Below are 25820 nucleotides of genomic sequence, written 5' to 3'. Positions count from 1 at the left end.
TATTTTCTTAATATAAGTGTTTCTTCCCTATACAATCTCATAAATTTTGGGACTCAAATATTAAGAAAATAATGGATGCATATACCTATATCCTATGGTAATTTTAATAACATTTTAGAATTCCTCAAAAATGGGTTTAAAGTCTTAATATTAATTTCATGTGACTTCCAACCTGAACAAGATATCATGGACTAGTGTCTCCCTGTTCCTCTCCACTAAGCACAACTATACCCCCAGAAAACCAAAGAACTTGAAGGGTGGGAAAAGGAAGGCACATGGGTTGGAGATCCCAGGACTGGTGGAACAACATGCTGACAGGGTGTCTTACAACCCTCTCCTCCATCCCCACCCCCAGCTAACAGAAGAAAGGAACCCAGGTGCCTCAAATAGAAAGAAAAAATAGAAAGAATTAGAATGAAAACAGAAAGTTTCAAATAAAATGGAGAAGATAAAAAAAGGGATCTTGGGATATCAGAAAGGAAGAAAGAACATGGAAAAGATTAGAAATATGGATAAATAAAAAAGACATACTTGACCTCGTGTGTTTCCTAAATCCTTTGTGATGTTTAAAATAAAAGTTGTAAACGCTTCAAACTCAAGACAATTAATATTTGAGAAGAAAGGATAGCAAAGGGACCCAATTAACTAAGTTTTCCACCTTCACATATCACTCAAACTGATAAAACATAACACAGATAGATTATAATAAGTCACATGTAGACTGCAGTTCATAATATCCAGACCAGTGACTAGAAAAATTTTACAAAATAATACACTAAAAATTATCGTAAATAGGATGACATCCTTTAAAAAATGTTCAAGTGATCCACAGAAATATGAGAAAAGTGAAAAAGAAGAAGAATGAGAAGCAGAGAAAACAAATAGAAAACAAATAATTGGCAGATTTCAGCCTGAATATATCAATTACCTTAAATGTAAGTTGTGTAAATATTCCAAGAAAGCCAGAGATTAGAAGAGTAGATTAAAAAGTTATGACTCAATTATATGTTATTTACACAAAACTCATTGCAACTTTAATTATACAGGTAGATTGGAGGAAAATGATGGTAAAAAAGTTACACCATGCAAACATTATTTTTTTTAAAAGCACACGTTACCAAATTTATATCAAAGAAAGTAGACTTGAGGGTAAAGAAAACAATCTAAGACAAGGAGGGACATCCAAGAATGAAAGATCGATCACCAGAAGACATAATTACTGTAAATGCACAGAACAACAACCTCAAAATACTTGAAGTAAAAACTGATGGAGCTGAAAGGAAAAATCACCAAATCTACAACTACACATGGGTTATTTAACACCCCTCTCTCAGAAACTAATAAAACTCTCAGACAAGTATACAGAAGATCTGAACAACAAAATGAATCAACAGGATCTAATTGATTATTTTTGGAACACACCAGTAAACAATAGCAGAATATACAAGTGTTTCAAGCATCTATAAAAAGTTCACCTAAATAGATCATATTCTAGACCATAAAACATATCTTAGCAAGTAAAATAATTGACATCATATAGATTATATTGTCTGACCATAAAGGGAGCAAAATAGAAATCAGTAACAGAAAAGCTACAGGAAATTTTCTAAATATGTGGAAATTGTACTACCCACTTCTAAATAATCTATAAGTCAAAGAGGAAGTCTTAGAGAAAATTTTTAAAATACACAGAACTGAACCAAAGTGCAAACACAACATATCAAAATAGATAGAACATCACAGTAAAATGTATGTGCTGAGAGAGGAATTTATAACAGTAAGGGATTAGATTAGAAAAGAGAAAAGTTCTTAAATTAATAATCCAATTCCTATCTCAAGAAACTAGACGTAAAAGCCAAAATCAAGAAACTAATAAAAAGCAGAAATCAATGAAATTGAAACAGGAAAATGATAGATAAAATCAATGCAACAAAATGCTGATCCTTTGAAATAATTTAAAAACCTTACAAACTTCTAGCAAGACTGACAAGATTAAAAGAGAGGAGACATAAGTCACCAGTATGAGGAATTAAATAGCATACATCCCATAGTCCCTGCAGCCATTGGAAAGATAAGGGAATACTACAAATAACTTAACACTCTAAGAAAATATGACTCAGCTAAAGAAAAGAAAAAAAAAATGGATACAATAGGCACATGCAAAAACTTGGATGAATTTCCAGATTTTGCTAAGTGGAAAAAAGCTATTCCCAATGGTTACATATTGGATGATTTCATTTATCTAACACTCTTGCAGTCACAAATCTGTAGAATTAGAGAACAGAGTAGTGGTTGCTAGGGTTTAGGGACAAGGTGGAGGATAGGGGAGGGAGTGGATGTAACTTTATAAAAGGGCAACATGAGAAATCCTTGTAACAGTGGAAATGTTCTGGTCTTTACTGTATCAGTGTCAGGGTCTTGGTTTTAACATCGTGCTATCAGATGGCAAGATACTCCCATTGGGAGACACTGGGTAAAGAATGCACCAAATCTCTGTATTATTTCTTATAACTGTATGTGAATCTACAAATACCTCATAATAAAAGTTAAACTTATACAAAAAAAAAAAAAAAAAGTTAAACTTATAAATATGATTTGACTAAAAAATTAAAATTAATTTTTATTTGGTACATTCTGCATATACAAATGTGTAGGTTAATGTGTGATCATAACTATGTAATTATGTCTATCATGTATCGTAGATATTCTGCTTCCATTAAACATGTGGTCTCTGTAGTAGGTGCAGGAAAGTGTGGAAAAAAGACAGAAGATTCTAAGAAAATAGCAATTAAACCAAGACTGGAAATGACCAATTAATAACAAAAGTCACATGTAATAACTAGGTAAAAAAAGAGAAATCACAGTATTGTAAGAGGAGGGAGATCAGTGTGGCTAGAAGACAACATAAAGTTCCTTGTAGGGAAGAAAAGGTTCTGTATAGTGGCTATTATGATAGAACAGAATTGGTATCAGGGGGAGAGAGTGGAGGTCGGGGAGGGTGTACAGAAAGGGACTGAATGAGACAACTCAACTGATTCTAGCTTAGCAACTAATTTGCAAGGTCTATCTCCTGAGAATCAATCAAAGTTGTCCCTGCTATACTAACTCTGATTTCTTATGAGGGAAGGAACTTGTACTACTGGTGACTGATAAGGAAGCAATCTTTGTAGTGCAGTTTGAATCAAAGCCCTGCAAGGGCATTTCACCCACTTACAGACCACTGACTAGGCTCTCTGGTAGGGGTTGGCAACCTCTGTTGCTTGAGCCAAATCCGCCCACTGCCTATCTGTATAAACAAAGTTCTACCGGAACACAAACACCCTTATTTCTTTACATATTATGTGTGGCCACTTTTGCAATAAATGGCAGTGCCGAGAATTGAAACACGGATCATTTGGTCTACAAAGATGAAAATATTTACTATCTTGCCCTTTACAGGGACAGTTTGCTGATTCTCACTCTGGGAGTATAAGTCTGAGGTAACTCACAATGCTAAAAAGCTCTCAAAACATACTGAATGTCCATGAAGTCACTTTTCCTATGGAGGCAATGTGAAGCTTTTTTAGCCAATATTAAACTGTCTCTGTAATTACAGCAGCTACAAGTTTCCAGTACCTGTGTCTACGGCACCTAGTGAAATCCATCAGTTATAAAATAAGAACCTGGCGACATGATGATAACTTCAACTTTCATTGCACAATATGGACTCACTGATCAGCATGTATACATGGCACTCATGGACCTATTTCTACTGATAAATTTGAAGCTAAAAATTGTAGTCTAACAATTTCAAGTGATAGTCATTAAAGTGTTTTATGCTCTAATATAAGTAACTTAGTGTGAGAAGAGTTGGTTAAGTTTCCCAATTTGTCTAAGTTGCTCTTGAGCTGACGTCTTCATTGAGATAATTTGTTCCTTGTTAAGATTTTCCAAAAGGAATTTCTGTGATTATCTTAGTAATGTGACAAGCGTTGAACTGAAGAAGATATTCAGTATGACCTTTCCTTTTGTAGAAAAGAAGAAAATCTTAATATACAGCGAGGGAATAAATATAAATAAAGCAAGGCCATTAAAAGTTAGTAGCAGTACCAAACTTTTGTGTTCACATTTTTTAAGTTACCAGTCAATATGCTTATGAGTGGTATAATAATAAATCACTTAAAAAATTCTTATTAGTAGTCAAGAATCGGAAAACTAGAAGAAAAGAAGAGGAGGTCTTCAACTTTTTAGGAAAGAAATATTTTCCTTCCTTAAAATCCTGATTATCTTCTCAAACTCATCCCACCCATTTTAATTTTTATCTTGGTGAAAGGCAGAATTCAACCATGAAAGCCAGAAATCTGAAAGTCATGTGAGAAGCCTCTTTGTCTTTCATTTCCCTCATGTCCTCTATTATTACTTTCTCTCTGTTTTACCTCATACATACTTTTATATAGTATGCTTCCTTTTTAGCTCCATAAAGACTATAGTACACACCCACACCTGGCAGACCTTTGATCACTAATGGATTATCCTGTGGTTGGTGCTGTTATATTTAATTCATTACTCTCACTACTTCTAGAATGGTTCCAAATCCAATCACACCAATCTCTCCTTTAAAATATTTTAGAGTTTCTTTCTTTTATTTCTGGTCAAGCCCAACTGTATTTGTTCTATGAACAGTCCTTCATGGCATGACTCTTGTCCACGTCTGCAGATCTCTTAATAAGTCACCCTATCCCCTTTCTAATGCTACCTCCACACAGAATAATTTATAGCTCCCTAAAGGTACCTCAATCTTTATACGTCTGTGTTTTCACACCTATGAATCTTACTTCATGGAATGCTCTTACCTGTACCATTCATCTGAATAATTATTATATTCCCTTTAAATTTTTCTTGAATATCATTAATTCTTGAGAAATGTTTCTTGACTCTCTTAATCAACCTCCTTTCTCTGCATTCCTAAGTAGCTTTGTCTTGAGAGTCCCTGATGTATAGCAGGGACTTTGTACATCTCCACTTATCTCTACTCATTGCATCAAACATTCATATTGCTAAGGATCAGTCTTGGCAGTTTTGAAGTAAATAACAATTAGAGCAATATTTATTGAGCAATTTCTCTGAGTCAGATAGGTACTAAGTATTTTATAAATATTATGCCTTCTAATCTATACAGCAACCTTATGAAATACATAATAAATAACTGATTTACCCTCAAGAAAATATCACCAGGTAGGTATTATTATCTGTATCATATAAATGAGAAGCTAAAAATTAGGGAGAATAGAATTCAAACCCAGGTTTATCCAAATCCAGACAACAAATTCTTAAGTAGTGCCTAATATGAAGTGTCTTCTGACAGGAATATTTTCCCTTTAATTAGACCTTATATATTAAATATAGCATATATGTACATATATTCACATATACATAGCATCCCCTTTGATAACTATTATTTCACACATTTAATAATAAATGTTTATTGACCACTACTATAGTATGTTCCAGTGGCCCATTTGTAGCATTTCTACTCTTGTTCCTCTGGGCCCTATTCCCTAGCAGCCTTGCCTACAATGAGAAAAATCGGAAATAAGAAAATATGTCCTACTTTAAGATGTTCACCCATAAGACTTTGGCAAAGACTTAAAACCCTGAAAAAGTATTTGACATTAGGTGGAGATCCTGGAAACAAAAAATTTAATATCCTAAATTGTAACCCTCTAATCTTGGAGAATTGGGGGTCAAAGGACATGCAGACCTGGAGAAGAACCTATTTTTCTTTACATCTCACTTTAGCAGCGTGTTCATCAGTACTCTGTGCTTTCTCATAAAACTCTACAAAATGTTATAATTTATCTTAAAGCTTCCAGATTCTGGTGAATAAAATTAAATACAATCAGACCCATTCTGCTATCATTTTTGACTCTTGGAAAATTTTTCCCCAAATTGCAGGTCATAATCCATCACATTGCAATCTAAAGTTAGTTGATTTTCTGCAAAAAGAAATGGGGACTAGAATTCTCTATACAACAATTTCTCATTATACTTGAAAGTACTGATGAGTCCCATCTAAGCTTTCCTCCTTCATCATAACTAATCATAGTCCTGTAGCTCTTATAGATAAGCAATTTTTTCAACTATTCAGTTCAGCCTGGGCTTAAATCAAGTGGAATGGCACCGAATTTAAAACAGAGTTTTTCCCTATTTGTTTTAAATTGGTAATTTTCATTCATGGCTGTGCAGTGGAGATGGCTCAGAAACACCGACTAGGAATCCTTCTAATTTTTAATCTGTTTATAAATTTTGGCAGGTGAAACAGACAGGGAAAATATAATCATAGACTGAAAGAAAACTACCTCTTCCTATGCAATGTAGTTATTTATGAGTTTTATTAAATAGTACAGAATAGTAATGTTACTAACTAATATTTGTGGAACATAGAGATATTAGAAATTTTTCTTAGATCACTTTGAAGGATGTAGTGTAAGAGCTAAGCAGTCTCCCTTATGAGAAGAGTTTTTAATTGTTTAATTGTTAATCATGGAGACTACCCTTCTGTATGTTAGTAATTCAAATTGATATAGGTCTGATCTGATTGTTAGATGATTAATATCCCTATCTGTGTATCATATTTCGAATTTTTTGCATATGTAACTGGAGAATTGAACTTAGATCAAAAGTTATAATCAATTTACCTTTGAATATGGACTCTAATTTATTAAACAGTAAAATTTCATGAGGTCACGTTGAAATGGGCAAAAATGATCCCCAGTAGAGATGTGTAACCAGAGTTGCAATGCTTCCTTGCAGCAGTGGGAATTTGCATTTCACTGACCTCAACTGGCAAGCCGTAGATGGACACCACTTTTTTTAGAGGCAGGTACTAGGAAACATGTTCCAGGATGGCATCTACACATCTGGATCCAGCCGTCACTGATGAATTTTATCCTGACCTGTTTTTATTCAGATTTGCATATCTATCACCAACAAGGATAACATCATCAATAATTGTCCCTGAATATACTACAACATTTATGGGGACACAAATGTCTTGGTTCTGCTCAGAAGCTTCTGTTTTGTGCATTATATGCTCAAGCCTTCTTGACTTTTCACTGTTTTGATTCTGAAACCGGTTCTTCTGTCTTCTTCCCATTGCCAAAATACTTGCTGCTAGGTGATGCAAAGAGGAAAAGTCTTATAAAGGAGGACTTTTGATTAATTTAAGGCTAAGCGGGAAGGAAAACATGAATGTTTTGTTCTCTAATAAGATATACATTCTCGCTCTTTCAAAGGCTTGTAACCCTTCCTTTGTAGGAGTGACACAACGTGGAGTGAAACAGTTCATGGTCAGGTGTTGGATGAATCTGAAAGTAAGGCCGTGCCACTGTTTACTACTAGCTGTGTGGTTTTGTTCAAAATGAGGCTACGCCAGGTTCCAGTATTCTCATCTCGAGACTGCAGACAATAATTGCTACATGCCATTATATTTTGTTCTGCTAAACAAGTCAAAGATGCTGCCAGTTAAAATATGCCTTAATGTTTTATCATTTAGAATAATTTTATATTAATTGGACTAGCTTTTTAAACCTGATTAGATGTAAACTTTTATCATATATGACTTTTAGGCATGAATAAAATGGAAATTTAAGATAGATACATTTGTCAAAGTATCTGTGAAACTTGCAGCATCTGACTTTTCTGAATCCCTTTTTGATTCAGAATTCATGCACATCTGTTTTCTTTCACACCGTCGAGTTCTATGGTCATCAAAGAAGCTGGTAATTCAGTGTTTCTTAACATAATATGTATGTAAAAGAACTGAAAGTCATCTCTGTTCGATTCCTGGGCTGGCTTAGATATTATAGACAGCCAATCTGCTTTTGATTCCTGTTCCAGGAAAGTTGTTTAAAGTTTCTCATTCAATATCCATCACCATTTGATTCCTGGGACCTAAGAAAGGGCTCCACTATTGTTTCCTAAGTTCCCCCTCAAACTTCTGATGTGGAACCTGAAGTTTTATACCGGCACTCTGGGTAGTCTCGCATGCAGAGGTAATAACATCCACACCAGAGTTAACAAAAATCATGAGACATCATGATTGCGAAGCAAATTCAGATAGCAAAGACGTTTCACATTAAAATGTGAAAATCAAAGTCTTAGAATCGATGAAACTGCAGTAATTAATACATATCTCATAGGTTGTACTAAGAAGATGAATATATGATTGATGTGCATAAAGTATGCATGTGCTTCTGTCACTTACCTCGCTTTCTCACTGACTATAGTGATACAGACATCCATATATTATTTTACATCTTTATAGAGGACGGAATATGAGCCACACATCTTTATATCTAACATATTTTTAATTGAACTGTGTCTCTGATGGAATAAATGAAAAATGTAATTCTAAAGCAATTGCAAAATAAATTGATTTTAGTTATTTATTGTTTGCTGCACGAATGACGGATCCCCTCAAATGGTTGAAACCATCTATTAAGTTCCAGTCCCTCTTCTCTCCTCCAATTGAAAGTCACCTGTGAGAAAAATCTCTCCTCTGGAGAGACCTTCCCTCAAATTACCATTGCTTGCCACACTGTTGAAGCACGCGGGATGTGATTGATTGGAAGATGGCAATTAAACAGAAGTAATGAAGGTGTCCATACAAAGCATTTTTTCCCCACTAGAAGGTCAGTTTCCCCCTAGTGTCCCCATTCCCAGTTATGGCAGCCATCTGCAGAAACACCACAGGGAAGAGAAGCCGAACCTGGGCCCTTCTCAAGGCAGGATTTCTAGGGCCTTGTGTCACTAAACATTCTCAGACCAAAGTGCTTCCTTTAAAATAACTGTGCTGGAGTACCAGAACGCCTGCCTTGTTAGTATTTAGCTAATTCTCTTATCATTGGGTAATTAATGTGGGCCAACTACTGACACTCCTGACAAATACAGTAGGCGGACCACAAGTCATCTCAGACACCCTGGAATATGACAATCCTAAATGGAACTAAGCTTTACAGTCCCCATATTCAGTGACCTGACAGCAGCATTGGCTTAGCAAGTCTATCCTGCTTTTCCTTTTCCACATGTATTTTGCATTTCAGGCAGAGATCAGAATAAAGACCCATCTGTGTTAGGACAGTAGCTGCTTGAACTCCTCAAGAGGGGAAAGGCATAGCATCAGCTAAACAAATCAGTCCCATGGTCTCCAAACATTCTCCCTTTTCTGGAAGCTTTGGACATCTTCATTCATTCATATTAGGCATATGGCTTTGCACATTACTTTGAGCAACACCTAAGAATTTTCATGCTCACGTGGCTCCAAAGAGTTGTAATCAATATTTTCTTATTGGTCCTGAAGTTGTTCCCATGTGGATGTAGACAGCCCTCTTCAGGCAGACCTCCTGACACTTTATCACCATCTTGGAGCACCTCTGACAGCATACCATTTTCTTCCTACTCCAACAGAGAAGTTTATTTTATTTTGTTTTGTTTTGCTTTTTGACCTAAGATATCAATCTACTAATCTTCTAAGGATCCCTCATTCCTTTAGGCAGAGAATAGTAATAGAGAATAAATTTGGCTAATTTCATTAAGTACATGGGATAGTGTGAGATTGCCAGAGAAACTTTAAAAAAAAAATGTATTATTCAGAAGGGCTTACACAATTCTATATATGTATATATATATATATTTATATATATATGTGTATATATATATGTGTGTGTGTGTGTGCATATGTGTGTGTGTGCATACGTGTGTGTGTATCTGTATATATCTGTAAAGATGCCCCCTAACGTATACCCATAAGATTTGTTCATTTTACTGTATGTGAATTATACTATAGTTCAAGGACTAAGCAGGATAATTAAAATTTTGTTAAATGATTGTATGTTTAGGTTGGTATTTTCACTTTAAGTTCCCTTTATTTCTTTATAAGACCTAATTAATTTTTTCTTTCACTTCAATAACTTTAATGTACCTGTTACATGTTAAGATGCCAAAAATATTTTCAAATTTGAGTTTAGAAGCATCTCTTTTGCTCTTTTTTTTTTTTTTTTTTTTTAATAGACTATCTGCTCAGGTATCAGGGAAGTTGTTCCAAACAGGCAGGTCTAGAAGTGTCCCTCTTGCCAGCATCATTTGGGCACAACAATTCAAAAACAAATATCCAACTATCCTCTCAAAAAGAAAAATAAACCTTTCTCCAAGGGAACATCAAAGAATCACTAAACATAAAACACTCTGGATCCAATGAAAACCCAATAAAAGTAAACAATAGCAAAGAGAGAGTAAATACTGCTGTGAGTCAAATGCAGCCCTGAGTATTGTTCAGAACCATCTTTTTAACAGTTCCTGCTCTTGGGCACCAATGTCACTATTGATCCTTGAGCATAGGCAGATTTGATATTAAGTCCTAATCTTTCAAAAGGATTGAATAGATACAAGATATTTTGTAACTCAGTGCATAGACTGTTTCAACTTTTTAGCTGAAGATACATGCAAATTAAGTAAATTAATACAAAGAATAAAACATTTCAAAATGTCTCACTGAAATTCAAAGTAGAACAAGGTTACAATATTGCTGGGTCTCACCAAAAAGTTAAAACAATCACTAGTGCATTTGACTTTTCACAGTGTGATTGCAGTTTCACGTCTGTAGGACATTTAGATCTCACATCATGACTCCACAAGTAAATTCCAGACACATGTGGTCTGTTGCATTCCCACCACATACAAGAAAACATCACTCTCTTCAGTGATGGATGGGATTGAATAACAATTCTAATTTGTTGAGTGTTGAGTAATAACTTCGGTGTGAAATACAGCCTGCCAAAATCTAAACATAACTACTAGGTACTCACTTTCCTCCTTGGCCCTAAGTGGGGCCGGGGCAGTAAATTCTGCTTTTCTGTCAGGTTTTGTGTGTGTGTGTGTCTGGCTTGAGCTTAAAGAAAGTAGCTGCTTTTTATTAATTAGTACTCTGGAGGCTGATAATAACAGAGAGTTTCATTTTCTTTGCATCTCTAAGAGTTCTATGTGGGGCCACCCTGTAGTTTTGTTGCTCGGAATACCTCAGCCTCAGCCTTGACCTAACTTGGGTCAGGTCTCTGCCTTTATCTCTTCCCTCTGGATTTTTTTTTCCATGAGAGCCCAGAAACACAGATTTTATTTCATCACACCTTATCTGCTCCATCCTTCTAAAATGTTTACTCTGGTGAGGTTTCTCCTGGGCTATGTACTCAGTGACATGGACCTACACTCTGAACATCAGCCCTAATAGAAGACAAGAACACCTGCTCCTTTTCTAACTTATCTTCATATGCCAGCAACACACTGAATACCCAGTTAATTTTAAATTTTAGATAAATAACAAAAATTTTTTTACTCTATATTGCCTGGAGCATATTTATACTAAAAATTATTTGTTGTTTTTCTGAAATTCAAATATAACTGAGCCACCTGTACTTTTTTTCATTTTGCTAAATCTGACAACTCATCCACATGCAGTGAGCTAGAACGCAGGATCTAGAATTTTGATAAGCAAAGCTTTTCTTCACAAATATTCTAATGGTGAACTTCAACACATGTTAAATATTGATTAATTTCAAGAGCAACAAGCAAACATATGAAGTCATCATGTGGTTTGTATATTGGAATCCTAGAGCTGCTGTAACAAATTACCACAAACTTGGTGGCTTAAGACAATAGAAATGTATTCTCTCACAGCTCCAGTGGCTCCCAGCCTTCCTTGGTTTATGGCTTCATCGCTCCAATCTCAGTCTCTGATCACATTACCTTCTCTTCCATCTGAAATCTCCCTCGGCCTCCCTCTTATGAGGACACTATGGTTGCATTTAGGGCTTAGCCAGAAAACTCAGGATAATATCCCCATTTCAAGATCCTTAACTTCACCACATGTTCAAAGTATTTGCCAAATAAAATAACATTCACAGGGTCCAGAGATTAGGATGTAGACATCTTTGGGGGCCATTATTCAATCTATCACAGTGTAAGTGTACAGAATTTTTAAACTTCAGTTGGTTGGAAGTAAAAGCTCACCATTTTGGAAAGCCACATACCATTTCATGGTAGTTGTTAAACTGTAGTTCCCAGGATGGTAGTCCATGAGTCAAAACCTTCTGAATCAGAATCTCCATGGATAGAGTCTGGGAATGGACATTGAAGCAAACTCCCTGGGGCTATGTGGGCATACTACACTGGAGGACAAATGCATAATTCTTAACAAGGATCATGAAATGGCCTGTTTCAGTCCCAATCTGGACTCCACTTACTAGATGTGTAATCTCAGAAAATTCACATTAATTCTGCTAGTTTCCATTTTCTCTTATATAATGTTAGTAATAATATCTAAATTATATAGTTTTTGATAAGATTAAGTGTAACAATATAAAGTACTTAGCATAAGGTCTAGCTTATAGAAAGTGCTCAGTAAATGTTAGCTGCTTTATCAGAATTAAAAATATTACTTCTTTTTTTAATTCAAAACAACACCTTTATTATATGCTAAATTTCCATATGTATTTGAGTCTATTTCTGTACTTTCCATTTAATCAATTGATTTGCTTGTCTATTCATGTGTTCTTATCACATTATTATTTTTTTTTTTTGGTTTATCTCTTTTTTTTTATGTTATGTTAATCACCATACATTATATCATTAGTTTTTCATGTAGTGTTCCATGATTCATTGTTTGCGTATAACACCCAGTGCTCCATTCAATACATGCCCTCTTTAATACCCATCACCAGGCTAACCCATCGCCCCACCCCCTCCCCTCTAGAACCCTCAGTTTGTTTCTCAAAGTCCATAGTCTCTCATGGTTCGTCTCCCCCTCTGATTTCCACCCCCCCTTCATTTTTCCCTTCCTACTATCTTCTTCCTCTTCTTTTTTTTTAACATATAATGTATTATTTGTTTCAGAGGTACAGGTCTGTGATTCATCAGTCTTACACAATTCCCAGCGCTCACCATAGCACATACCTTCCCCAATGTCTATTACTCTGAAGTAGTTGTAGATAAGGAAAGTACAAAAGAAAGCATTCTCCTGAGGGTTCATTTAAAGAGTCCAAATTCTTGACAATTGAAAATAAATGTATAGCATAAAAGCAAAGCCTGTAATTAATGTATTTAAATGAGTCAAATGTATAACATATAACAGATATAAAAAGATATTTTTGGAAGAAAAATTCCTATGGAAAATGCAGTCATTACATTGTTTCATCTCATGACACTGACTTTAAAAAAGTTTGTAATGAGAAAAAATTTTAAATATAATGCTGAAATAGAAAATGTTTCACATCCACTATGCTGTGTTGAAAATATCCTTTTACATAATAGAACACATTGAATTTACTCAAAAAACAAAAATGAATTTATAAAAAATATTTTTGGTATTCTAAAACCTCAAAAATTAGTGGCAACATAAATTCATATATTTAACAATGCAATCCCTAATGTGTTTTTAAATATATATGGGTTTAAGAAACATATGTCAACACATTTCTTTCACTAAATCTCAGTTCAGTGGATATAAGTGTACATATCTTGCTAAGTCTCTTTATAAAAATAAGATTTTAAAGTAGAGAATTTCTGTAACTATTGAAAGGTACATTATGTTACATTGATTTCATGATCCCACCCAATTCACACAAATACTGCCAGATAATTTTTGCTGCAGTCCTTTGGGCAATTCAATTACACAATGCAAATGAGGCTGATATTTCAAATTCAATTACAGATTTCCCTAGAAAAAACTATAAAACAACAAACACCTCTGGAAAGCCTATGAGAGAGAGAGAGAGAGAGAGTTAATTTTAAATATAGTTACCAAATTATTTATTAAAATGACCATGTTTACGATATTAGTCAACTTGGGCTGCTATAGCAAAACACTATAGACTGGTGACTTAAACAACAAAAATCTATTTTCTCACACTTCTGGAGGCTGGAAGTCCAAGGTCAAGTTGCCAGTAGGCTTGGGTTTCCTAAGGCCTCTCTCTTTTGCTTATAGACTTCCACCCTCTCTCTGTCTCCTCACATAGACTTTTTCTCTGTGTGCTCACACTCTTGGTGTATCTTCCTCTTCTTATAAGGACACTAGTCCTATTGAATTAGGACCCCACTTCTATGACCTCATTTATTCTTAACTATGTCTTTAAAGGCTTCGTGTCCAAATACAGTCACATTGAGGGTTAAGGCTTCAACTTATAAATCTGGGGTGGGGGAGAAAGACACAATTCTGTACATAACATTTACCAAATAATTATGTTAAAAGAAGAAAATCATTCTTTGAAGTGTAATTTCCCTTAGGAATTTACAATGTGCATGAGTGTAGATAGGGATGATAGGACTTGCAGTGTTGATCACTACTGTTCACTAAACATTTCTGGCTTTCTGCATTCTGGGTATGGAAAAGCATTGTACATCTTAGGACCACTGTGGTTGAGAGAGACCAAGTGATTAGTTCTGTCCAATGAGTGGATAACAGAAATTATGGCTGTCATTTCTGAGCCAGAGCATACAGTTGTTGGTATATGCTTTCTCCAAAGTGTTATTCTTCTGCCATATACACAAGCAATGTTCTAGATAGTGATAGTAAAGATCCAGCTGTATCATGTATATCATGTGGCAAAACCTACCCTATTCTGGCTGATACAAGAATCGGTACAGGAAGTGGGTACTAATACAACAGCGGAAAGTTAATACATAATAGAAATGGCAGAGGCAACAAAGATACAGTTACTGGAGTGGTTAGAGTAATAGTCATCTATGTATACAATATGGAAAAACTTGTCAAAGGCATATCATGTATATAATAATTTTGTGTTCCTGATAACAGTAAATTATTAGCCTGGGCTCTATTTGGCAAGGTGGTATGAAAAAAGATATTAACATAGAAATGAATTGTCTGATTTGTAAGCAAAAATGATAGGAGATAAAGAAAAAATCATAAATTTATAGAGTTGAGTATTTGGAGGAGGTAACTGCTTCTCACCTCCAAAGAGTAGAAATAAAAATCCAATAGCAAAGTACATTAAAACCCTACAGGATTATTTCAATATTACTTTCACCCTCATGGTAAAAATTTTGCACTGGATTTAAGTGGTGCCCAGTAAATCCTTTCAATTGAACAAAATGGATCGACGATAAAGGAATAAAGGAGTGACACCTCCACAATGCCAATGTAGCCACAAATAAGTTCAGAGAAACATAGAGAAGAGAAGCAAAGTGTGACAGTTAATTTTAAGTGTCAACTTGGCAAGGCTGTAGTCCTCTGTTGATTGGTCAAACACCAGTTTAGATGTTTCTGTGAAGGCATTTTTTTAAAATGTGATTAAAATTTAAATTAGTAGACTTTGAGCCAAATAAGATTAATCTCCAGGATGGGCCTCATCCAATCACTTGAAGGCCTTAAAGGCAAAAGCAGGCTTTCCAAAAAAGAAACAATTCTACCTCAATACTACACCATAGAAATCATGCCTGAGTTCAGACACAGCCTACAGTCAGCTCTCCCCAGAATTTCCAGACTGCCGATCTACTCCGCAGATTTCAGACTTGCCAGCCCCAAGATCTCATGAACCAATTCTATAAATCTCTCACTGTTTCTGTTTCCCTGGAGAACATGACTGATGCACAAAGAAAAAGAGCACTAAAAAGTACATCTGAAATGTGACTATTGACAGAAAGTCACATTCAAATAGTTAAGAAGCCTATGAGAATCTTGAAAACATCATACTGACAAAGAGATAAAAAATTGGATTAAAAGTCTGTAACCCTATGAAACTGAAAATAGTAATAGCACCCCGGATCCTGCAGGATGACAATAGAGGATGACATTGAAACCGTAGAGGACACACCGCGTAAGCAAGAAACAAATGTTTGTCTGTTAAAGCCATTGAGATTTAGGGGCCTTCTCTTATTAGTGCGTGACCGACCTATCTCATCTTGACCAATTCAGGCCTATCCAAGGTTTGTGGGAATGAGCATTAGCTTTAGTGGGAATCTCTGAGTCTCTTCCTGGTGAAGTCTGCTATATGCAAAAGGAAACCTGGTCGAACTTCCCCTGTATCTATCTGCTCCTGTAGTACAGATAAAAATATTAGGAATAGAGAGGCACCTGGGTGGCACAGTCAGCAAGCATCAGCTCTTGGTTTTAGCTCAGGTCCTGATCCCGGGGTCATGAGATCAAGCCCCGCATCAGCTCCGCGCTGAGTGTGGAGTCTGCTTAAGACTATCCCTTTCTCTCTGCCCCTTCCTGCTCTCTCTAAAATAAATAAAAAAATCTTTGTTAAATAATTAGGACCAGAAATATATGATCAACAGGCACCCAATGGGAAAATACTATTGTCAAGTAAGAATAGGAAAAAGAATAATATTTCTTGAGGACAAGTTAAATCTTATTCTCTTTAATGCCGTTATAGCACAAGTCCCAAATCCCGTCAGCTCCTGCTATTGTCTCCAAACTCAATGAAAAAAAAATGAGGCTGAGAAGTGACTTTTGAGGGATTTCTCCCCTCCATTCTATTGCCTATAAAGCCCCTTTTCTGTATCTTTTCTCCTCTCTTCAGTCTCATATTAAATGTTTGCACTTTAACTGGAAATCCACTCCCCAATATTATATATTGAGCTAAAGGAATAATAACAAATTTGTAACGATGTTACTGGTAATCATAATTGTAATCATATTGTATTAGGTGAGCATGTTTTAACTTCCCATTGCATTCAAGAATTTCAGAGTGGGATTAATAGGCAGGAAATTTCTTTAAGGGCTTTAACACAAAATTGTAATGAGGACTTTTATATTCATGGTCAAGATATATCTATGGTTGTCTAGCTCCAAAGAGGGGACTGAGATAAAAAAAAAAAAAAATTGTTATAACCTGAAAAATAAGCAAATGGTGTCATTAATATATTTGGATGTATGCTGGAGAAATTTAGTGATGGCTGCCATTTGGTATTCGTGTGCTAAATATATCCTTGAAAGGGAACAGGAACTTCTAACTTAATGTGTCTGATTAACAGTCACAGGTCAATTGCATATTGTCTGCTTCTTGGTTATATGACTTGTTATTTTTGAATAATGATTCATGCCTGGCAACACTGGGAACTTGGCTCTAATTGCTGAACTCCCAAGTTTAACCCATGCCAACTGATAAAGTAAGGTAATTTTCCAGCTATAACAGATTTATAACCACAGGAAGTAAACGAGCATCTGCCCTTAGCAACCTAGCTATTTATATAAACATTTTCTCATTTATGATATATAAAATCCTTCTCCCCAATACTTCTTTGACCTGACACGTTATTATCTTCTTGTGAGTTCCTTCATTAACAAGTTAATATACTTTGACATGTGCTCAAGATCAATTTTTCTAAGAAATTTTGCTCTAACAACCCATAACCCACACACTCCATCAACTGATGATATTGCTTCCAAATTCCAAGAGAATAAAATGAAGTTGTCAAGAGTAAAAACCATTTCATTACCCCCACTCTTCACTTATCTATAAAGCTATAATTATCTGTCCTCAAAATTATATCCTTTCCTGCAGTGTCAAATGAAAAAAAAAAATGTTCTTCTATTCTAGGTGTATTCCTGTACTTGTGTCCTTGATCCTTTCCTATGACAATGCCCCTAGAGCTTTATTATCCCCCTACATATAGATCATTTCTATATGATCTATATCCCTTCATGGTCTACCTGTGCTTCCATACAGGCTTCTTCCTTTGGCAAAGACATGACAACTACTTGAGGGGCAACATCACTAATTACTAGGAGGTGGAGAAGGATAGAAATGGATAAAAGAGTTTCATTTAGTTATTTGCAGCAGAGACCATCACAGCTCAGACAGGTGGAGTGTCTATGAAGATGGAGAAAAAGGAATGTGTTCAAGAGACATTGTTGTCATAAAATGAGAAGGATTTATGAGAGATGACATATAGGGAAAAAAGATTTATGGGATGCTTTTGGTATGGGTGCATCCAGGTGATGTTTTTGAAATGGAAAACATTGGGGAAAGAGAAGGGTTGGAGGTGAGGTGTGGGGAAAGAAAGTAGAGTTCAGTGTTGCCACTTTATACTTGAGATGCCCACAAGACATCCAAATGAGGGTGGATATACATAGCTGCACCTCAGTAACTTTCTGAGATAGAGACATAAATTTGGTGGTCATTGGCAGTGGAGGGGTCATATTTAACTCTAAAAAGTGGATGAGGTAACCAGGGGAACAAACACACAGAGAAAACAAAAATGTAGTCTAAGAACAAAGTCCGAGAATACTCTAGTACATATCAATAAAGTAGAAAGGAAAGAGCCTGGACAAAATGATCCAGAAAGGAAGCAGAAAGGCAGGAAAGCATGGTGTCATGAAGCCAAGGGAAAAGAGTATTTCATGGATAAAGTATTCAACTGTGAGGTCAAGAAGTTGAGCAATATGTTCATTGGATATTTGCCACATTAAGACCTTTAGTTAGCATCCCACATGTAATTTTCATAGAGTAAAAAGGGCAAGACTGGTTTTGAGTGGGCTCATCAGTGAATGGAAAGTAATGAAGTGAGTATCTATACTTTGTGTATAAGAAGAGTGACCACAGTTTTCCCTAAAGTGTCCTGAGTTATGTCTGTTGTTAAGGCAAAGTTATAAATAGTATCCCCTTTTGAACTAAAAAATGTTCACATTATATGGTCACCCTGTGATGAGAGGTAGGGGTTGAGATATAAATGGTGTGATTATTAGAGTGGCAGGTAAGGATTTATGATTATCCAAGAAATAATACATCAACAAAAGGCAAATCTTAAGACATATGCCTTTCTGGATCATTAAAATTTTCCCCATAGAGTTTTAAACATTACAGTGTTTTGTTATGCCATAGATTTAATGGGATTCTTCTTGAAACATGCTAAATATTCTCTTACCTTCTAAAATAAAGTAGAATGAATGTGATTTAATCTTTCTGGATCATTAGCTTATGAGAATATGCTGATATATACTATAATGCTCTTGAAGGGATACCCTTGAAGTTGGTAGGGATATCAGTCATTCACTAAATGTTATGTGTATATATTCAGTTATACTTGCATGTGAATAATAGGACAGGATGCATATGGGTAATTGATGTTGGGGAGAAGATATAGGAGAGTATAGAAGAGTGGTGGGGGTGGGGAATAGTGCAGGAAATGTGGAGGAAAAGTTTAATTTCAAAGAAGGTAGGGGAGAGGAGAGAGGAAGTATGCTGATGCATTTGAATATTGATATGTATGTGTTAAGAAGTATATATGTTAAGATTGTGAATAATAGTTATATGCTAATATTGGCTGTGGTCTATGTGTTTATATGTATGGAATGGGTGTACTATCTGCATGTATGCTGGGATTTAGAATAGTATGTACGTAAATATGAGGTATTGTGTGTACACAAGGTTTGGGAGTTGTGTGTGTATGTATGTGTGTATGTTAGGAAGAGCATGTATGCATTGAGATGGATGTTTATAAGTGAGTGTTATATGTGCTCTGTGGATACATATGTGTCTATGTTGAAGTATGCCTGTTAGCATATGTGAGGAATGTATTTGTCTCCATTTACTGTCTTTTTCTTTCTATTAAGTTATTAACTTCTCATTGTAACCAATATGATTGATTGACAGTCCCCTTCTACATCCTTACAAATTTCTGTAAATAATCTTTCAAACAAAAATACCCATGCATGTTAAAATTATATGTACTATAGAAAAATATCCTCTTTTTTAAAGATTTATTTATTCATTTATTTTGAGAGCGAGAATGTGCGCATGTTGGCGGCAGGGGCGGGTGGGGAAGGGCAGAAGGAGAGGGAGAAAATCTCAGGCAGACTCCCTGCTGAGCTGGGAGCCAGACACGGGGTTCCATGACTTGGAGCTTGATCTCAGGACCCTCAATCTCACTACTCTGAGACCATGACCTGAACTGAAATCAAGAGTTGGAAGCTTAACTGACTGGGCCACCCAGGCGCCCCAGGAAAATACCCTTTGAATAATGACTTGAGTGGCATTCCTATTAGTGAGCAAAATATGTAAGTTAAGTCAGTTGTGACAAAGAATCTGAGGTCCAGGCAGCTTTCCTTGTTCATTTAAAATTCTTTCCTTGGTTATAGAAAGAGCTTTTGCAAAGTGTTTCTACAGAAATTACATAAACAAAATGGTCGTCTTTGTAAATTCGTGTCTCCAGAGACAATGCACCTCAGAAAATTTTTTGAAAAACATCTTACAACACATTTAGATTATGGTGAAAATATCATGGCAAAGGAAGAACTGGCAAATATATAGTTAGACAGCAATGTTTTGGGGTCTAGAAAAGAATTTAAATTGTATTTTAAAATTTCCCAACTTTTATTTATTTTTATATTTTTAAGATTTTATTTATTTATTTGTCAGAGAGAGAGAGAGTGAGCACAAGCAGGGGGAGTGGCAGGCAGAGGAAGAAGCAGGCCCCCCACTGAGCAAGGAGCCTGATCCCAGGACCCTGAAATCATGACCTGAGCTGAAGGCAGATGCTTAACCAACTGAGCCACCCAGGCGTCCCAACTTTTTCCAACTTTTAACAAAATATTTGTCTTTGAGGATATTTTTCTGACCAGCATTTCTTGACAGGCTATCAGCTAATCTCCCCTCTTCTCTCTTTTTAGCACAATTGGCAGGTCTTCCTAGATCACTACTATTGAAGAAATTAGGGGAATATTTGGCTACAACTTCTGGAAAGCATGATCTGCATGTAACTAGCCTTACTGAGGTTAATAATAAAACCAAATTGAAAATATACATGTGAGGAAATGAAAGATTTAAGAGCACGAGTTAAATCAAAGAGATTTCAGGGTCAATATGAAAATTCCTGACCACTGACAATGTTCTTCTCTGCTAAATAGATAAAAGGATAAAAATTAATCACCTTGAGTGGAGGCTCAAAAGGCAGGAAAGAGCCAACTGGAACAACTTGAGCTGAAGTTGCAACTTCAGGCAGAGAAATTGTCTGATTCAGGGACCTTGGCCCAATCCATTTTATCTGACAGTTCAAGAAAGATGTGCAGTAACAAAATCACATTAGGGAATAGAGAACAAAGCATCAGAGGAGAACAAACAAGAAACTTAGCTCTCGCACCAAGGGCAGAGCTAACAGTAAGATGCTTTAGTTTACTGGATTCAGAGATGGAATAAAAGTATTTTTTTCAGGTAAGTACTACTGAGGGGTTTTGGGAGCATGTTAATGCCAATCTTCAAGTACTCTGTTGAGATGACTCAGCTTTAATTTAATGTCCATTTCCAAATTTAAATTTTTGTCTGTACTCCAAAGGACCCCAATGCTATGGTCTCTTGAGATACTGGGGGAGAAACTTTTTATAAAGTCAAATCAGAGGAGAAAAATAAGGAATTGTTTTATTTTATTATATTTTTAAAAGATTTTATTTATTTACTTTTGTGAGAGAGAAAGAGAGAGAGAAAGGGAGAGAGTGGGTATGAGGGGGAGGGCAGAGGGAGAAGCAGACTCCCCACCTAGCAAGGAGCTCCATATGGGACTCCAACCCAGGACCCTGGGATCATGACCTGAACTGAAGGAAGACGATTAACCAACTGAGCAATGCCCTAGGGAATTGCTGAAGCAGTAATCACAAATGACAAAATAACAAACTCTAAATTATTTAGCTGTTGGTTATCCTATGACTGATCCATGTGGATGTTTCGTGACTGCAAAGTAGTCTAGTAGAGAGGAGGCTGCAAACTGAGAGTGGTCAGACACCGGACTGTAATGCCTGAGATGACTCCTCCCCTGCAGTACACACTCATCTAACTTTAGTAGAAGATGCACAAACTTCTGGACTTAAGAACTCCCTACAACCATATCATCCATTAAGACAGTGGATACTTCTGAGAGAAATAAAAAGCCATGTAAAGGATATAACACATATTTAGGAAACTTAAAAAAAACAAACAAACTGAACAACCTATATAAACTTGTGCCAGAGAAAGCAGAAATAATGGAATATAGAATAAGAATTTAAAATAATCATTTCAAAGACACAAGGAAGGATATATGTAAGTGAAGCAAGTATAAGAAGTTTTAAATGGCCAAAGAGAAATATTGTGTATGAAAATTATAATATTCTGGAAAAGGAATAAAACAGATAAGCTAAATCGCAGAATGGAAATAGCCGAAGAATGAATTAGTAAGTTAGAAGGTTAGATCAAGGGGCGCCTGGGTGGCTCAGTTGGTTAAGCGACTGCCTTCAGCTCAGGTCATGATCCCGGAGTCATGGGATCGAGTCCCGCATCGGGCTCCCCGCTCAGCGGGGAGTCTGCTTCTCCCTCTGACCCTACCCCCTCTTGGGCTCTCTCTCTCACTCTCTCTCTCTCAAATAAATAAATAAAATCTTTAAAAAAAAAAAAAAAGAAGAAGGTTAGATCAAGAAAAAGAAATAGAAGAAACAAAAATTGGAAATGCAAAAGAAAAATGAATTGTCAAAATCTGTTCAAGAGAGGAAAAAACAAATTAAGGAAATATTTGAAGAAATGTTGACCAATAGTTATTCTGAATAAAAGAGAATTGAAAAGACTGGTCATGAGCCACACAGCATAGTTAAAAAACAAAAACAAAAACAAAAAACCCTGGAAAGAGTTTCAGATTTGTCAGGACATCAATTCAAGAAGTTCCTAAAGTAGTTCATAATGAAATTATGAATTAGTCAAGGTTCTTCAGAGGATGGAATCAATAGAATGTGTTTATATATATATATATAAATACATATATATATATATTTTCTCTCTCTATATATATATATAGAAAAAAGTATTTTAGGAAATTGGCTCACACAATTAGGGAGGCTGGCAAGTCCAAAATCTCTAGGGTGGGCTGGCACACTGGAGACCCAGGAAACAGCTGATGTTGCAGTTAAAAACCAAAGGCAGACCACTGCAGAACTCCTTCTAGTTGGGGTGGGGGCATCAGTCTTTTGGTCTACTCAGGCCTTCAACTGATTAGATGAAACCCACCCACTTTATGGAGGGCAATCTCCTTTATTCCAAATCCACCAATTCAAGTGTTAATGTTAATCTCATCCAAAATCACCCTTACAGACACATCCAGAATAATGTCTGAGCATGAGAACCCAGTCAAGTTGACATATACAATTAACTATCACAACAGCCAACACCACACACACACACACACACACACACACAGGAGAATTAACTTGCAAATCAGATATTTAAATGGCAAATCAGGACGTTAAAAAAAGAAAATAGTTTGAAAGTGTAAAGGAAAAGAACTTTGAATGTAGAATTTTACAGCCAAATATATTTTTTAATGAAAGGGTAAAATAAGAATTTTTTTTTTTAAATTTTATTATGTTATGTTAATCACCATACATTACATCATTAGTTTTTGATGTAGTGTTCCATGATTCATTGTTTGCATGTAACACCCAGTGCTCCATGCAGAATGTGCCCTCTTTAATACCCATCACCAGGCTAACCCATCCCCTCACCCCCCTCCCCTCTAGAACCCTCAGTTTGTTTCTCAGAGTCCATAGTCTATTTTCAATCATAAAATTCTCAAAAGTCTGTAATAGGCAAACTTTCTTAGAAATCTTTCTTAGAAAAATGAACTTGGTTAAGAGAGAAATAAATTCATGAAGATGACATAAGCTAACTGAGAAATAGAGGTGTAAATTATAATGTTGTAAATTACAAGGCTGTCTTAAAAACCAGGAAAAAAAAACACAATGTATACATGTAAGAGCCCTACAAAAACATTCCAGATTTGTGCTGCCCAGTAGAAATATAATATGAGCCACAGATGTGTTACATAGGAATTTCAAGTTTCCTAGTAGCCCTATTTAAAAAGCAAAAAGTGAAAAGAAACAGGTGAAATTAATTTTAATAATATATCCCAAATAGTACATATATAGTATTATATATATCCAAATATTTTATATCCAAAATGTTATCATTTTAAGATGTAATCAATATATAACTAATTATTAATAAGATCTTTTACATTTCTTTTTTCTTTTTTTTTTTTTTACTAAATATTGGCAATCTGGTGTGTATTTTACACTCAAATTTCCATTTGGACTACACAAATTTCAGGTACTCAGTAGCTGCAGGTGGTTAGTGGCTATCATATTGGTAGAGTACAGTTCTAGATAATACCAACAGTGATCAGATTGATGGTGCCTAATATCCTACAGCAAATTAGTGGCAGATGCTGAGTGTGGGGCACCAAATAAAGTAGGGTTGGCCTTTCATTAATGTCCAACAGGTATGACGGAAAGAAATTCCAGATACAGAAATCTGTTTAATCTATACCAGAATATATCTTGAGTGAGTACTTTTGGCTACGATCACAATACAGCAATGTTTACTTACTTTTGAGCTGTAATGTTTTTATGGGAAAAAAATGTATTTAATAAAAATGTTACATTAAAATTGGCATAAAATTATGAAATAATTTAAGATGATATTTTTGATATTTACAGCTGTGATTTTCTTGATCCATTAATCCTTATCCCTTAACTCATTTTGCACATGACATGTTGAATGCGTAATTAATAGACCAGATATGCATCTAGTAGAAAAATAATAGCTTTAATTTTAAGCTGTCATCACCTAAAACAAAAACTGCCTTCCTAAATCCTGATGCATCATCATCCTCTGAAAATAAGCACCGTATTTTTTTTTCAGAATGATTCTCCTTCTCACCTAAAGCTCAAAAATCCTCACCCACATCTGTGAAAATTCAAAAACAACGTGCTTCGGGACTCCAAATAGCCCCTTTACTCAGGCTACTAATACTGTTTTCGCCTTTTTCACGTCAATCATGCTTCACAGGCGGCTTTTAGCACCTGCCATTAAATGTCAGGAGTCAAAACCTAGAAAAAGCAATGACTAAGGAACTATTTTAGTGAACTGCACGTGATCAAGGAGTCCGTGTAGTTAGGACTAAGGGATGCAGGGTGTAGGGCTGATTTCCTTCATTTCTCAGAAACAAAGACATTTAAAAGTGTGACACAAAAAGGGAAGAAATGTAGCATACAAAGTACCCTCTTTTTCCCTACTCACCTGACCCTGGGTATTTTCCCAGAAACTTCCTTGGACATGCTTTTGCCAGGCTCTCTACTTCAAAGGACCTGCAGTTCTCTGAACATCCCTTTCCTGCTCTCACATCCAAGGCTCCTACCTTTCATTATGTATGTCCTCTTTAAAACTCAGCTTAGCCCTCTCCTCTGCCCAAGTCACTAGGGAAACTATTTCCTCCACGTGCCTGTTCTGCCACCTGCCACACGGTAATTAAGTGTTATTTACTTCTGTCTCTGCCACTCATACTTACAGCCCCAGCATCTTCAAATAGTTTGCACTTTAAATCTATTCATATTAGAAGAAATACTTCTTAAAAATTCAAAGCACTTCAATACTTTTGCCAAAAAAGCATTTGATTTTTCAATCCATGGTGTATTATAATTCTTTACAAAAGATAATTGCCACTATTAAGTTCTTCAGTTGACAAGACGTCACACAATTGCTGTGTCTCAATAAAAAAGTGAACTCTTGACGATGATGTGCTCAGTCCTGCATATATTAACATTCCTTTGCCTTTAAAGACATTGCTTACAGGAGAACTCAAACTTAGTTACCTTTAGACTTTCCATCCTGCATTTTAAGCTGTGTGCTGTATTTTACACTCAAATTTCCATTTGGACTACACACATTTCAGGTACTTAATAATTAGGGTTTGAATTGCTGCATTTCTACGCATTTAATCATTTTGGCTTTGTTGTTGCTCCTCTAGGGTAG

This window comes from Phoca vitulina, unplaced genomic scaffold (assembly GCF_004348235.1).
Source record: "Phoca vitulina isolate PV1807 unplaced genomic scaffold, GSC_HSeal_1.0 scaffold27, whole genome shotgun sequence".
In the NCBI taxonomy this organism is placed as follows: Eukaryota; Metazoa; Chordata; class Mammalia; order Carnivora; family Phocidae; genus Phoca; species Phoca vitulina.
This window is presented reverse-complemented; position numbering follows the sequence as displayed.